At 36.3% G+C, this 14,062-nt stretch overlaps 1 protein-coding gene across 2 annotated transcripts in view; it reads right to left on the bottom strand.

Moving 5' to 3' along the window:
* The window catches only part of LOC134651036 (uncharacterized), a 28,118-nt gene extending 17,402 nt beyond the window's left edge, over positions 1 to 10,716 (bottom strand). For both annotated transcript variants that reach the window (XM_063506015.1, XM_063506016.1), the window contains exon 1: positions 10,265 to 10,716. The gene's annotated coding sequence lies outside the window, so the exon portion shown is untranslated. The remainder of the gene's footprint in view (positions 1 to 10,264) is intronic.
* Between the last annotated feature and the right edge of the window lie 3,346 nt (positions 10,717 to 14,062).

Here is a 14,062-nt window from a genome sequence, read left to right as displayed (position 1 = left end):
TACTCGAACTAAATATTATATTAAACAGTTCCTATGAAACAACAATCTATGAAATCTGTGTCTACGAAACAAGAATACACGAAACATAATTCTACTGTTTTATAAGTTTCTAAATTTAAAAAGTTTGATAGTAATATACATTCAACTGAATTTTTGTGAAATATGTTCAACCAAGTAAATAGTCTATGAAACAATAATATTGAAACTGAAAGTATATGAACCAAATAATATATGAAATAATTTCTGAGAAACGACATTCTATGAAATTTCTGTCTGTGAAATAGGGTGACACCCCGCAATATAGGTACCCTTTTCCGATAGCTGGATTTGACCGCTTTGGCTTGCGGGCGGCACGATCTAATTGGTATCTATTTGATTAGGTCCTGATAAACTATCCGATGTGGTTTAATCTCATGTTGGACGTGACGGTCAGATTCTACACACGGCGACGAAAAAGCTTTCAAATTAAATTAAATTTCGTGCATTGTAACATTTTGTACCGAAATCAATTCTAAAGCCATTATTAAAACAAACGTGACTAGGTTCACAGACCGGGAGAATACGACCATTAAGTTTTTCCCATGGTTACATATACTTTCAATTAGATACATCGTATCCGTATATATATAGGTATATAATTTATTTCGCAATTAGATATATAGTCTCATATTAAACGTTGTGATATGTGATCGCCCGGACCGGGGCGCCCCACACTTCGTGTTTAGGGTTCCGTACCCAAAGGGTAAAAAACGGGACCTTATTGCTAAGACTTCGCTGTCCGTCCGTCCGTCCGTCACCAGGCTGTATCTCATAAACCGCGATAGACAGTTGAAATTTTCACAAATGATGTATCTCTGTTGCCGCTATAACAACAAATACTAAAAATAATATAAAATAAATATTTAAGGGGGGCTCCCATACAACAAACACGATTTTTTTGCTCTATTTTTTATTGATGGTGCGGAACCCTACGTGCGCGAGTCCGACTCGCACTTGGCCGGTTTTTTATGACACGTGATGCTTTCTACATATAGAAGACTGAAGTGTCGGGTGCCCGCGCCCGGGCCTGGCGGCCCGATTCGAACTTTAAGATATGTCAAATATTACGCCTAGATACGATATGGATTAGATATGCCAGTGTCAAAAGTGACGTTTTTGTTTGAAGCAATAAGATGAGGGGTTCGAAATGGTGACAGCTTTGTCGTTTAGAGAATAAGAGCGTGTACAAACTTTCTGGGCATCTGACCCACTTAATTACTGGTTCTGGTGACTGTGTAGCTATGTATAATTTAATTAACAGTTCATATAAATATGGTACTAAATTGTGTTAAGCTTAAACATTTTTGTTCCACTCGAGTAATTGAGTGGCGCGTTAAATGCCGAAGTCATTACTTTCCCAAAAATCTATATTATGACTCGAGAGTGATTGATGGTCCAGACAAAAAATATAGGTACAGTTGTTAAATGGTTACTGGCGAATACAGGGTGTTTTATTCAAATGGGACAGTAAGGAAAAAACTAACATTACAATAACTGATCTACTTTACGCCCCTTAAAGTATTGGGATTAAATTAATCACATGAGCTCAAAACCCACTGCGGTTAACTTTGATTAGGATTACCTACCCACTGAAGAGTTCCACTATAATTTCCTGGCTCTACTATCGCGTCAGCTCAATATTACTATATTGTTCTTTGAATTATCATCTGGGTCACATGCAAAAAGCTGTGTTAAAAACTATGACACTTAAAATGGAAGTAAACTTCTAAATATAAATCCTGTATCCTGTAAATAGAATGAATAACAAGCTGAAATATTTAATTATCTTAATGAGAACGTTGTTTTGGTTAAACTGCGGCTCAGAGAACTTGTTTCCAGTTATCGCTCGAGGCTTTGTTAACTTCAAGTCGGCAAAGGGCAACTAAATATATCCGGAATAGCGAAATTACTTAGCACGCTAACTTGCAACATAGCTTTACGGCAGCTATAGACATGTATTCATTCAACTGTATAGAATTTAATTATTAAATCCTCACCCGATTTAATGTGTAAGTAGAGAGCTAGCCCCGAAAATTGTATGTATAGTCAGCAGCAGAAGTTGCTAAGCGGGCGAGGTGTTCAAAATTACCTTGACACATTCTTATTCTCTTAACAATAAAGTCGCGTCAAGGTCATTTTGAACACCTGGCCCGCTTAGAAACTATTGCTGCTGACTGTACATGACAATGAGAACAACGAAATTGTATAGTAAGTTTTCTGTAATATCCTTTTTACTGAATCCAGGAGTCTGGCAGTTGTCAATTGGTGGAGGTATAGTTAAAGCTAACAGCATCTATGCTTAAGAACAACGAAAACGGGTTATCATGTATACGGTACAGTACAATACAAATACTCTTTATTACACACCTCAATAAAAGAAAATAATAGGTGCAAAAGAAAACAGAAACACTAACAGAGGTAAACAATAGGCGGTCTTGTCGCTAAAAGAAACCCTTTATTGGTATTAAAAACTTTTCTATGCGTCTCTAGGACCACATACAATATAATTAGAGGTGTTATAATATAAAGCAAAGCATTAAAGTACATATGTATCCAATACCATTCAAAATATTCATATTGTCGCGAAGTAAGAAATTTTATTTGGATAATACGCGTCGAGGGTGCGATTTTGTTCTAAAAATAAGAGTACAACAGGTGGTTCATATTTAATGGTTATTGGAAGGGTGCAGTTCATTTGTTGGATCCGTTGGAGCGCGGCGGTACAGATTAAATATTATAAAAGGTGAAACAGGTACACCATACACGAAATCTGTGAAATATTTAATGGCTTTGTTAATTAATAATTATGTATGGTATTTATTATACATATATCAATATTAAATTCTGTTCCGGGGGTATAGATATAAATAAACACTTTGTACCTTAATTTTATCTGGAAAATATTTTTTTAGAATAGATGGACACAAAATAGAGATGTTAATTATATGTACTTGCCAAATTAACTTCGATTTGCTTGCTGCGCAACTAAAAGCAATGCATCTAGAATAATTGGTAGGTCAAAAAATTATCAAACGGTACATATTCCTACGTTTAAACGGTCTTCCGGTCTGTCCGGTCTTTGAAAGTGTTGACAATTCAGGTTAAAGCCCGCGCCAGATTTGAATGAAATAACCTGTGTTCAGAACGCAACCTATGTGACGTCATGGACGGCCGATTGCGTCCGAAATTCGAAGACCGGCAACGATCGGATGCGTATATAACGTCCGCCCACAGCAGCCAACGGCAATCTTCCAAAATCTATTGAACGATAAACTGTACTTGTAGTTGTACTGTATTAATTTAATTTTACAAATAAACCTCTGTACACAAGTTATAATAATAAGTCTTCATTGAAGATCCACTTAGGCATCCCTGCATCACTAGAAAGGAGCCTAGGCCTCAACAACCTGCATTTAGAAATCGGGAACGTTAATTATATTGGGCGTGCAGGATCTGTAGATAACCTGCAGCGCGGTGTTATGAAAAGCAAGCACGCGGGTCGCGACCCGACACGGGTCTCTTATCCGCAAACAACAAGCGGGATTCCAACGTTATCCCGAGAATTTGTTATTACCGATGTAATGTAATTCTCAAGCTGACAGTTTCGCATTCCAGCTTACTCATATTACTACATACTCCGCGTGTAAGGAATAGTGATTAGGAATATTTCGGTATTCTAGGGATTTTACTGTCATATCTTATTTAATTTAGTTTATTTATGGACTGGGAATAGATAAACTAATCATTTACAATGATTATTATTCCTCGGATTGTTTACGGATAACCTAGGCATTTTAGGCAATATATATATTAACTCATGAAGGAACCTACTCGTACATACTTGCATCTTCAAACCTGCATAAAAACGCGGAGACGAGGTACGATAACTGATAACTTTCAAAAATTTAAGGTAGATGGATAATTTAAACTAAAACAGGCCTTATCGCGTATACTTACTTTTATTATTTGTGCACAGTACGATTAGTTTAAATAATGAGTGAAGATCGTGTTATAAATAAAATCTAGAATGTAGATAGATATTTATCTACCTACGTGGATCTTGTCATCTTTAACATGCTATAAAAGCTGAAATATAAAAGCAATTATTTACATTTTGCGCAACTTGTAACTTCATTGAGTTGTAAAACAACAACCATAAACTATTTCACAGTGAACCCTCAGTGGAAACGAAATGTAAGGAACTTAAATCTTTGTAGTTACGTTTGTTTTGTGTTAAATATAGTCTATTCATTTTCCGGGCGAGTCTATAGTTCGTTTTTTTTTGCATTAGAAAGAACTTGAAAGAAGGTAAGCGATTTTGACATGTCTTTTAATTGAAAAACACTTTTTAAAAATTAATAACTATTACTTAACAGAAAAGACTATGAAAGATCGTATTAGATTCATAATTGTTACATATTTCCCGTAACTTATTTTTAAAATGTGTTTTTCAATTAAAAGATACATCAAGATTGTTTACCTTATTTCTAATGCTAAAAAAACGAAGTATAGAACACAATCAATCAAATTACATCGTATGTACAGAAAACCAAAGGAAAACGCCGAAACTACTGTCGCAAAAGAAAGAAACAAAACATGAGTTAGGGCAATAAAATTCGCGACATTATGACGAATAGACGGGAGAACAGGGACTACAATAGGCGGCACGCACTGGCGACCTCATAACCATCTACTTCAATTTATGGACGACATTTTCGGTTCGCAGAGTGCCTCGCGAGATACGTTACGAATAGTTGTAGTGCTTGCCGTGCCATCTACACTTATTACTGCTATTATGTTTGTCTGATTGATTTTTTTTTATTTAAATCTAGTAAATTGCCGATAGGTTATTACGGCCGACATTTAACAACTACATATTATTAATATTTATTGATCCCACTTTTCACATTCACTACCTAATATGATATGCGAATGGACTGTTCCATTTAGTACCATTTACTTTTTTTCGAAAAACCATCAACTTTTGGGTTATTTAGACTCAGAATCACGAGTGCTACTGAATGAGACAAAAAAAAAGAGTCCCCAGCTTTTCATACGAATTTTGGGTGTCAGTTTTGTAACGGTCCATACAAAAGGTATGTGACAATACTGTAATTTTTTTGGGACACATTTTTTTCTCTTTAAATCGATAGTCCTCGTGATACTGAGTAGAAATAACCCAAAAGTTGATGCATAGTCGGTAAAAGTAAATAGTACATTTTAAGTGAAAATGCCCTTAAATATTTTCATCTGTGACTTTTGTGTCGCTTCTAAATTTTTATTAGGACAATAATATCACATAACATAGGTATATTATAATTAGCTAAACGCATTTGCAGAATTGACCTAACCCATAAACTTTGCAAAATAGCTACCTACAGAGTCTAAGCTGTACATAATTTACTAAATCGATGTAACAATGTTATACAGCACAGCGAAAGAATCTCGACATTCTCGCCCGCATAGGTGGGTTAATTGCTTATACACCCGGTATTCTGGACATTTCATACGCTTAGTTCTTTTTAGTTTCGTATCTTCATGGGCTTGTTACAGCTGCGTGTGAGACCCAATTTCCGGGATTTATTAATCTTCCTTAATAAAATTATAATAAAACATTTCAATTCACGTGAATTAAACTTAACTTAAGATAGACGTAGCCATATAAGTTAAAACGAATTATGCCCAGGAATTAATTAGGACTCGATTGTGAGAAATATATGCAGGCCCGTGGTCTTAAATTTTAATCAGTAGATACATCTTAATTTAGTATAGCTTAGAATTTAATATCAGTACATGCAGTGTTAAGAGGATAGTGGACAACCGCTGTCAATACAAACGTAGTCCCTATTTTCCTCTCTAGATTTTCCATTATGTAAAATATATTTTCTACTACCAGATAATGGATACCAAACCGACTATGGCGTAGCATTTTCAACTGTTGTCGCTATTGTCTGGCGTCTTAATTGTTATAATTTGTAATTTCGCTTCTCTTATACAACAACAATAGCGATTACTATGATTAATATACATCAAATTGAGACTGTAAGGCATGTATATTTATACCATACCTATACTTGCTGCCGTATTCGAACTTCAAGATTCACAAGAGACGACACGTACTAGATCCATTCTAGATACGTTATAGTTTAGATTTCAACTACGAGGGGCGTTCAAAATATTCTCGGTATTGATATCTTACGACCTCTTCTAAAATTTCTTTCGTTACTGGCCGCTAAGGTTTATTCATTGACATTAAAAAAAAGTATAATTCGAACCGAGATGGTCTTTTGTTTTTCTGCAATTGCTGAACAAACATGAACATCATGTGCGAATTGACAATGTTAACTAAATTAGAACATCGATGCGTGATAAAATTCTTGACAAAACAGGGTAAAAATCAAAAAACCATAAAAGAGGAAATGGATTGTGTTTACCGTGAGTCTGCTCCTTCTTTATCTACCATTCAAAAGTGGTCAAGCGAGTTTAAACGCGGAAGGGAGAGTATTGAAGATGACCTTAGACCTGGCCGGCCTGTAGTAGCTACTTCACAAGAAAATATTGATAAAGTGGAAAAACTTATATTGGAAGATGGTCGAGTGAAGGTAAAATCTATAGCACAAGTAACCAATCTCTCTATTGGTACCGTACATGATATTATACATGACCATCTTAATATGTCAAAAGTAAGTGCAAGATGGGTTCCGCGAATGCTGACTCGGCTTCAAAAAGACATGCGTGTAGCTTGTTGTTCCGATTTTATTGACCTGTGCGGTGAAAATCCTGATGAGGTGCTGCAAAGAATAGTTACTGGAGATGAAACCTGGGTTCATCATTATGACCCAGAGGGTAAACAAGAGTCCATGCAGTGGCACATTAAGGGTTCAGCTCATCCCAAGAAGTTCAAGGTCATCCCTTCAGCTGGCAAGGTCATGGCCACGATATTTTGGGATTGTGAAGGAGTATTACTAATCGATTATAAAGAAAAAGGTGTAAATATCACAGGACAGTACTACGCTAACATTCTACGTCAATTAAAGGATGTAATTAAAGAAAAGAGGCGAGGAAAGTTAACCAAAGGTATTCTGCTTCTGCATGACAACGCCCCCGTCCATACTGCTCATATTGCCAAGGCAGCTATTGTTGAATGTGGGTTTAAAACTGTTACTCACCCACCGTATAGTCCGGACTTAGCCCTCAGCGACTTCTTTTTGCTCCCCAATCTTAAAAAGGATCTGCGTGGAAATAAATTTTCTGACGATGAAGCATTGAAGGCGGCAGTGGAGGAGCATTTTTACACGAAAGATAAAAAATATTTTTACGAGGGATTAAAAAAAATAATTGATCGATCTTTTAAGTGTATGAACATAGGGGGGGAGTATATTGAAAAATAAAAATATCAAACTTTTCGTACTTGTTTGTTTTCATTCTCATACCGAGAATATTTTGAATACCCCTCGTAGTTCTCTTTTGCAGCGCAATTCGGTCAACCAATGTCACTTTTACGATAGATCGTGTTAGATATCTATTAGATGTGAATTAGATCTCTAAGTAATATCTTGTGGAAATCGTTCAAAAGTATCTCCAGAATCGCGGAAATGTCAAATTTGACAGGTTAGCTCTGAAACATATCGTTATCGTATCTTGGCGATGTCTAATAGATATCTATTACAAAATCCGCTCTCCGGCTCTGTCCGGTCTGTAATTATAATAACAACATGAAAAATAATTGTGAAACTGATTTCGTAAATAAATGAAGTAGCGAGTGCTGATTGACCCAACAACGGCCCTCTAATCACATTCCAACTCTCGCAATGGTCCCATTAATTTCCCAAGCGAGAGAAATGGAGGAAAAGTTTATTCACTGGCCGACGTTTGTGAGAATTCTGCTATATGAATAATACACAATTACACATGTGTGCGATTGTGCATGCAATCTCATATACCATTTATAAAGTTATCAAGCTTCAAGTAACGATAATATGTTTCCTGTGAAATATTTAAAAGTTAAGTTAAGTAAAAATAAATATTACATAATAAATTTAAGTAAGATTAACATGTAACATTTCCCCTATTTGTAAAATGGATGTGGGTAACCCTTACCCGCGCATGTCTTACTAGACGTAACGAATTTCCCTATTAGGTACAGTATGTGCGGAAATGTACCATAAAATCAAGTGAAACTGACTCCGTAACTTTAAATGATAGTATCATTGAGTAGGTAACATATAAGCTGAAACTTCAGTTTCAAATGTACAATATATATCTTCAATTATTAATATAAGCTACAAAGTACCATCCCAAGATCTTTAATAATAACATCTAGTCACAGTTATTTATGTGTTTTGCAGGCCAAGTTTAGACATCGTATTTACCGAACGAGGGATAGTAAATGTATGAGGAATAAGTTGTCCGAATACTGACCTACACTCGTGCCTGACAAGGAGCGGCATAACGTGAGTGTTACTTTAGTAAGCATGTTTTTGTATCATCATGCATCACCGGAGAGTATGCCGCTAATCCTTGGCCACCTCAAGGGGATTAACATAATGTTATTGTAGATGTAAAAGACAACCTGTACCGACGAAAGTAGGTAAACACGCCTGTGTTTTGTCTAAGAACCTTTACAGTCCGAGAATTACGAGTATTTAATTAATTTGGCAGAGAAAATAGGTTGTCAAGGGTATTAAATGACGACGTTAAATAAGTAGGTAAGACGTTTCATAAGAGTTAAAAAAAGTAAAGTTCTTTTTGTATTTTTTTAATAATGTAAACGTCCTAGTGCTTGACTAGATATGCTCATGTCCAATAGATGACATCCTGCTTGGAACTCTGTAGAATGTGACTTAAGATGAAATATGACAATACCTACATGTATACCTATTGGGAATTTAGGGCACCCATGAGCTCTCGGACGTCTATACAAATATGGTATTTTATTACACCTTTGGCTAGGAAAATAAGGTGTCGGCGACATTAAACGACAGCGATCAATCGGTATAGTCTGTGCGGAAAGAGAAGAATCGTGGGTTGTATTGGGCCCCATACATTCCACGACTCTTCTCTTTCCGCACAGACTCTAACAAGGTTCCTAATAAAATGATGGTCACATCGTTAACTTAAAAATGATTCTGACTATTTGATAAGCATAGTTTTTAGCAGAATAATTATTAATATTAACCGACTTCACAAAACAGTTGAATGTCATTAAATTTATATGCGGCCATAAGTGCATCTTCTTATTATTATTAATTAATGAGTTGTTCTATTCTGGTCTGCATTAGCAGTTTTATTTCATCAAATAGCTCTGTTCAAATGCAAAGGCTTACTTTGTAGATAATAAAAGTACGAGAGTACGAACAGTCCATCATCTCGCAAATTTCCTCAAGTTTGGTGGAACATTTCACCCCCGTATGTACTTATAACTTCTCTAACTATAATTAAGTGAAAAACTAATGTCTGTCTCGCACTGTGCCAGAGTTAAGCTACAAAAAGTCGAATTAAGGTTGAATGACATATTAATTAAAGATGATAACTGTAGTTGGTTATAGACAACAGATAATTATAACCGTCCGTGAAATAGTCCCTTTATAATTATATAGACATCAATCATGGTAGATTTATTGGATCACCGTCTGTCTATTAATTACTGTGGATATTGTTCAATTATCGCTTGCGTAATGCGAAATACAGTCAAGCTATCGCCAAGTTACGCTGAAACTGATGATTAAAGCATTTCTCTTGTCAAAACTTCAGTTATCCTTCGACTATCATGTATTTAAATCATATTTATCCGTAACAGAATATTTCTACTGGAAATCCATGAATTATGATGCTATTTTAGTTCTTAATGAAAAGTAATTGAATTAGTTTTGTGACGTGGAAATCTGGCCATCCAAATCCAAGATAGTGTATAATCCAGATCCAGCTGCTAGAAAATGACCGACGACAATTTTGCGACGGCCTGCAACGGATGATGTGAAATCAGTTTATCACTCTTTCTTTTCTTGACCCGTTTTTTTGGCTTTCGACCGTAGGCACTAACATTCTAAGGTTTAACTATTGCATACGTGCTGCTTTCTAAGCTTAACCTGCTGCTCCTGTCACTTTGTGGTCTTGCAAAACTTTTTGCCATATGTTTGTTGTTTTTTACTACTAAAGCCGAATATCTTCATACCTGAGTGGTATGAATTTATCCTAAAAGTGATTAAATTGTATAGGTACTTACCGTATCGTTCTCAGTACCGGCGTTTGATCTAACAGCTTCTCATTTTCAAAGGATCCTTGAATGTGAAAACAATCACCACTAGTAAACTGTTGTCTATGTCCGCCGAAGCACCACACCGTGATTTGTTTAGCAAATGTTTCATTAAAGTTTCATGGTGTCGGGGTAGGGGGATGAAGTCAGCGGGGGTTGCCGGCGGCCTGCGGGCGTCGGGCGTCGGCGCCACCTGTCGCTGCGCGGGGGTGACGGCGGCACGCGCTGTTCGCTCGAGGAAGGCTCGCTAGCGACTGAGCAGCGAGCGAGCGGACCCGGCCCGGGCACGTGGGCCGCCGCCCAGGTGGACTCCTCGCCCCGCGCCCGCCGCCGACGCACACTCGCCCGCCGCTTGCACCCTGCACCCAGACTGCACGCGACGTCACCTTATTAAAATGCAGCACTTACCCCCAGACAATTACCTATCCCAGTAAAAAATTACGCCGTCTAAAGCCGCCCCGTCATAACGTCTGTAACTTTATTTCGTTGATGTACAAAGTGGTTCCGCCATTAATCATAAACTCATACGTGTCATTCAAGTGCGTCCTCTTTTTATAAAGGGATAGTTATTTCCTTTACAGCTTCTTTGGCAAATAATAAAACTATTATTATTGCATACTTTCACTTTGAATGATTTTTGTATTCACTGTTAACTTACTAGAGTAACTAATTAATTTGAGACCAAGACCAACATTAATTGGATTTCTTTCATAACACGACCTTAATCAACGTTGAATTCCCCATTACAAGCGCTTCGCAATTCCTTTTTTTGTGATAGTACCTACTCTATTCCATTAGCAGGGCGGGAATTGAATTCATATTTCGTTCCGCCTACATTAAACTTCCGGGAAATTAACGGTTTTATTGTAGGCATCCGTGGTACGCCATTAAACATACATTAGCAAAAAACGTTTCCACAAAGTAGACAGCGGTTGTGTATTACTAATTATTTATTAACTTGGTTTTAGATTGTGCTACGCGGTCGTAGCACCTGCTACGAACTCGCTTTAGCTTTGTCCTTTGTTAAAAGACGAAGCGCAGTTGTGATTGCATTTTGTTATAAAATAAATAAATAAAAACAACGGGTTGCACTCCGGGAGTGCCGACAGAAGTGAAAACTCAATGACTAGTCCAAAATGTCTGCAGCACTATGTATAATTGACCCATCCTCCTTTCTATTGAAAAACTTCAGTTCTAAAATTGCTGGTCAGTGAGCTTGTTTAAAATTCGAAATTCAAATTTGTAGCGTTAATTGTTTAAAATTCGAATAAAAATTGTGAAGTTACCTTTACAATTGTAGCTTTACAGTTGTAGCTTTATTGAATTATATTTGAGTGATATTAAGTTAGAATGTAACTATGAGATCCTCGTATTTCAGCCCGTACAAGATTAGAACCTTTTTCATGTAATGTCATTGAGTTTTTCTTTATTGATTTTAATGCCATCTAAATGAGTGGCCATCTAAACCTTACGGTCACGTGATCGCCTTACGCTGTCTCGAGTTTATCATTTTTTCCCCACCTCAAAAAGTGCCCAGCGCCGCTAAAGAAGTTTTCACTTCAAAAATACAAAAGCGCGATGGTTTAAAGACATCATTACACAATCTCATTTAGAATGTATGTGAGCACTCCTTTGAGGCCGGTCTTGTCTAGTTTTCTGTTTATTCTGGTTACGCCGCAATTAGATGCACAAACGTTGGAGCGTGGCTAGACTGGCTAGTCGCGTAATTCAAAACCATTTCAAAACAGAGCAAAAACCATCATGAAATGTTTACGTAGTAGACAGATGATTAGGTTTTGTCATAATTACAACGACAAATGCGACAAACCGTGTCAGTATGAGAGCTAGGTATCACTGTCACTTATTAGCTTGTATAAGTAATTGCGTAAACAATGTGTGTGTGTCCGTGTTGTAAAATACGAACTTTTCATAGTAACTGCCAACGAGTGTTGACAGTTAATTCAAAAAGGTCACACACAATTGTGTGTTGTTTACATTGCGTGCCGAATTATTTTGTGTGGTTAATATTTTCATTGTATGTATTTGTAAGCAAAATTTATCTCAATATACTTCTTAAGTTCTATACTAACCGCCGTTTAAATAGTATTTGCCCGTATTGGATTTACACACTGTATATTGATAATGTCACAGGCATACTATCATATTATATTATGAATTTATGATGCTAAAAGGTTGAAATTAACATTTTGTTTATTTCTTTACAATTTGACGACCGATCTGGCCTAGTGGGTAGTGACCCTGCCTGCGAAGCCGATGGTCCTGGGTTCGAATCCCGGTAAGGGCATTTATTTGTGTGATGAACACTAATATTTGTTCCGGAGTCATGGATGTTTTCTATGTATATAAGTATGTATTTATCTATATAAGTAAGTATATCGTCGCCTAGTACCCATAGTACAAGCTTTGCTTAGTTCGGGGCTAGGTTGATCTGTGTAAGATGTCCCCCAATATTTATTTTATTTTTATTTTTTTATTTTAATGGTCGCATTGATGCAATATATATTTATAGACGTTATTTATGAAAGTAAATTACATGTAGCTACTCGGGACAGTTGGTTGGAAACAAAATTACGCTTGAAACTTTACACCGCACTGTAATATCCAGGGCAGCGCGGTCAGCAGAGCAGCAGAGTGCCTAAAACAAGCGACTACATGCACTCACCACGGCGTTAATGCGCTATCAATAAACATTACGGCAAAGCGACGAAAGTGCTTCTAATGTGGCTTCCTACCTTACGTGAAGGTAGCTTGGCTTACATTCAAAGGTCATTGTATACATTAAGGTGATGTGAGTGCAATCAGCTGAGTTTTTGATAAATCGTAGCGCTTTTTTAGATCATAATATTATTGCGCTTACCAAAATTGTAATATAATAGCATAGCAATCTTGAAACCTTTCTCTAGTAAGTTAATTGATTTGAACCCAAATTAAACAACCTTCTAAAAATTCATTATAAATGCTTAAATGAAGATTACTTTTTTTGTAAAACTGACCAAGAATCTCAATTCAAAAACAATGATATCCGCGATCTCGCAAGCCACATCGTCCGACGCACAATCTGCCCGTTAATAAAGCTGACATGACAAGGATTTTAGGTTTTGATCAAACTACGTAACGATTTTTGTATAAGTAGTATATACCTAAAGTATGTACTTACTACGTCATTCATTTTTGTATGCAAGAAAAAAATGAGCTCCATAGTACTCCATACTTATCCTATGGCCAGTAGGACTAGAAAATCTGACTAGGTATACACTGTGTTTTTTTCATACTCCGTTAATTTCAAAGGTGCATTCCTGAGCTTGAGTTAAGTTAATTTCTCAAAAACACTGGTATTCTTTAGGGCCTTAGGGCCTGTTTACAATACATATTGATTAGTCTTTTAGTATGAAAATACATTTGCTGCTAAACGCAAGTACTATCTCAGGCGATCGTTGTTCGAAATTACATTCATATAATATCGTAGTTTTCAATTGTTTGGTTGAGTTAAATATAATGACCGTGTTATGACTCTATGTATATGTAGCATTTAATTATATTGTATAAAATTTAACTAATTTAGTTTTCTTAAATGTACTTAAGTTAACTGAATTCAATAAAAACACCGTGTAGAAACTTTATTTTAAAAAATAAAACCGAAAAGCTAAACATACTTATCCTTATCCTCTCCCTTATTCTGGCACAGAATTGTTCATGAGATATTTCAGAAATAGTCATTTTGGATTTAGATTGGCCACTTTATGCTAA

The sequence above is a fragment of the Cydia amplana genome, chromosome 9 (genome assembly GCF_948474715.1).
Source record: "Cydia amplana chromosome 9, ilCydAmpl1.1, whole genome shotgun sequence".
Taxonomy (NCBI): Eukaryota; Metazoa; Arthropoda; class Insecta; order Lepidoptera; family Tortricidae; genus Cydia; species Cydia amplana.
This window is presented reverse-complemented; position numbering and strand designations above follow the sequence as displayed.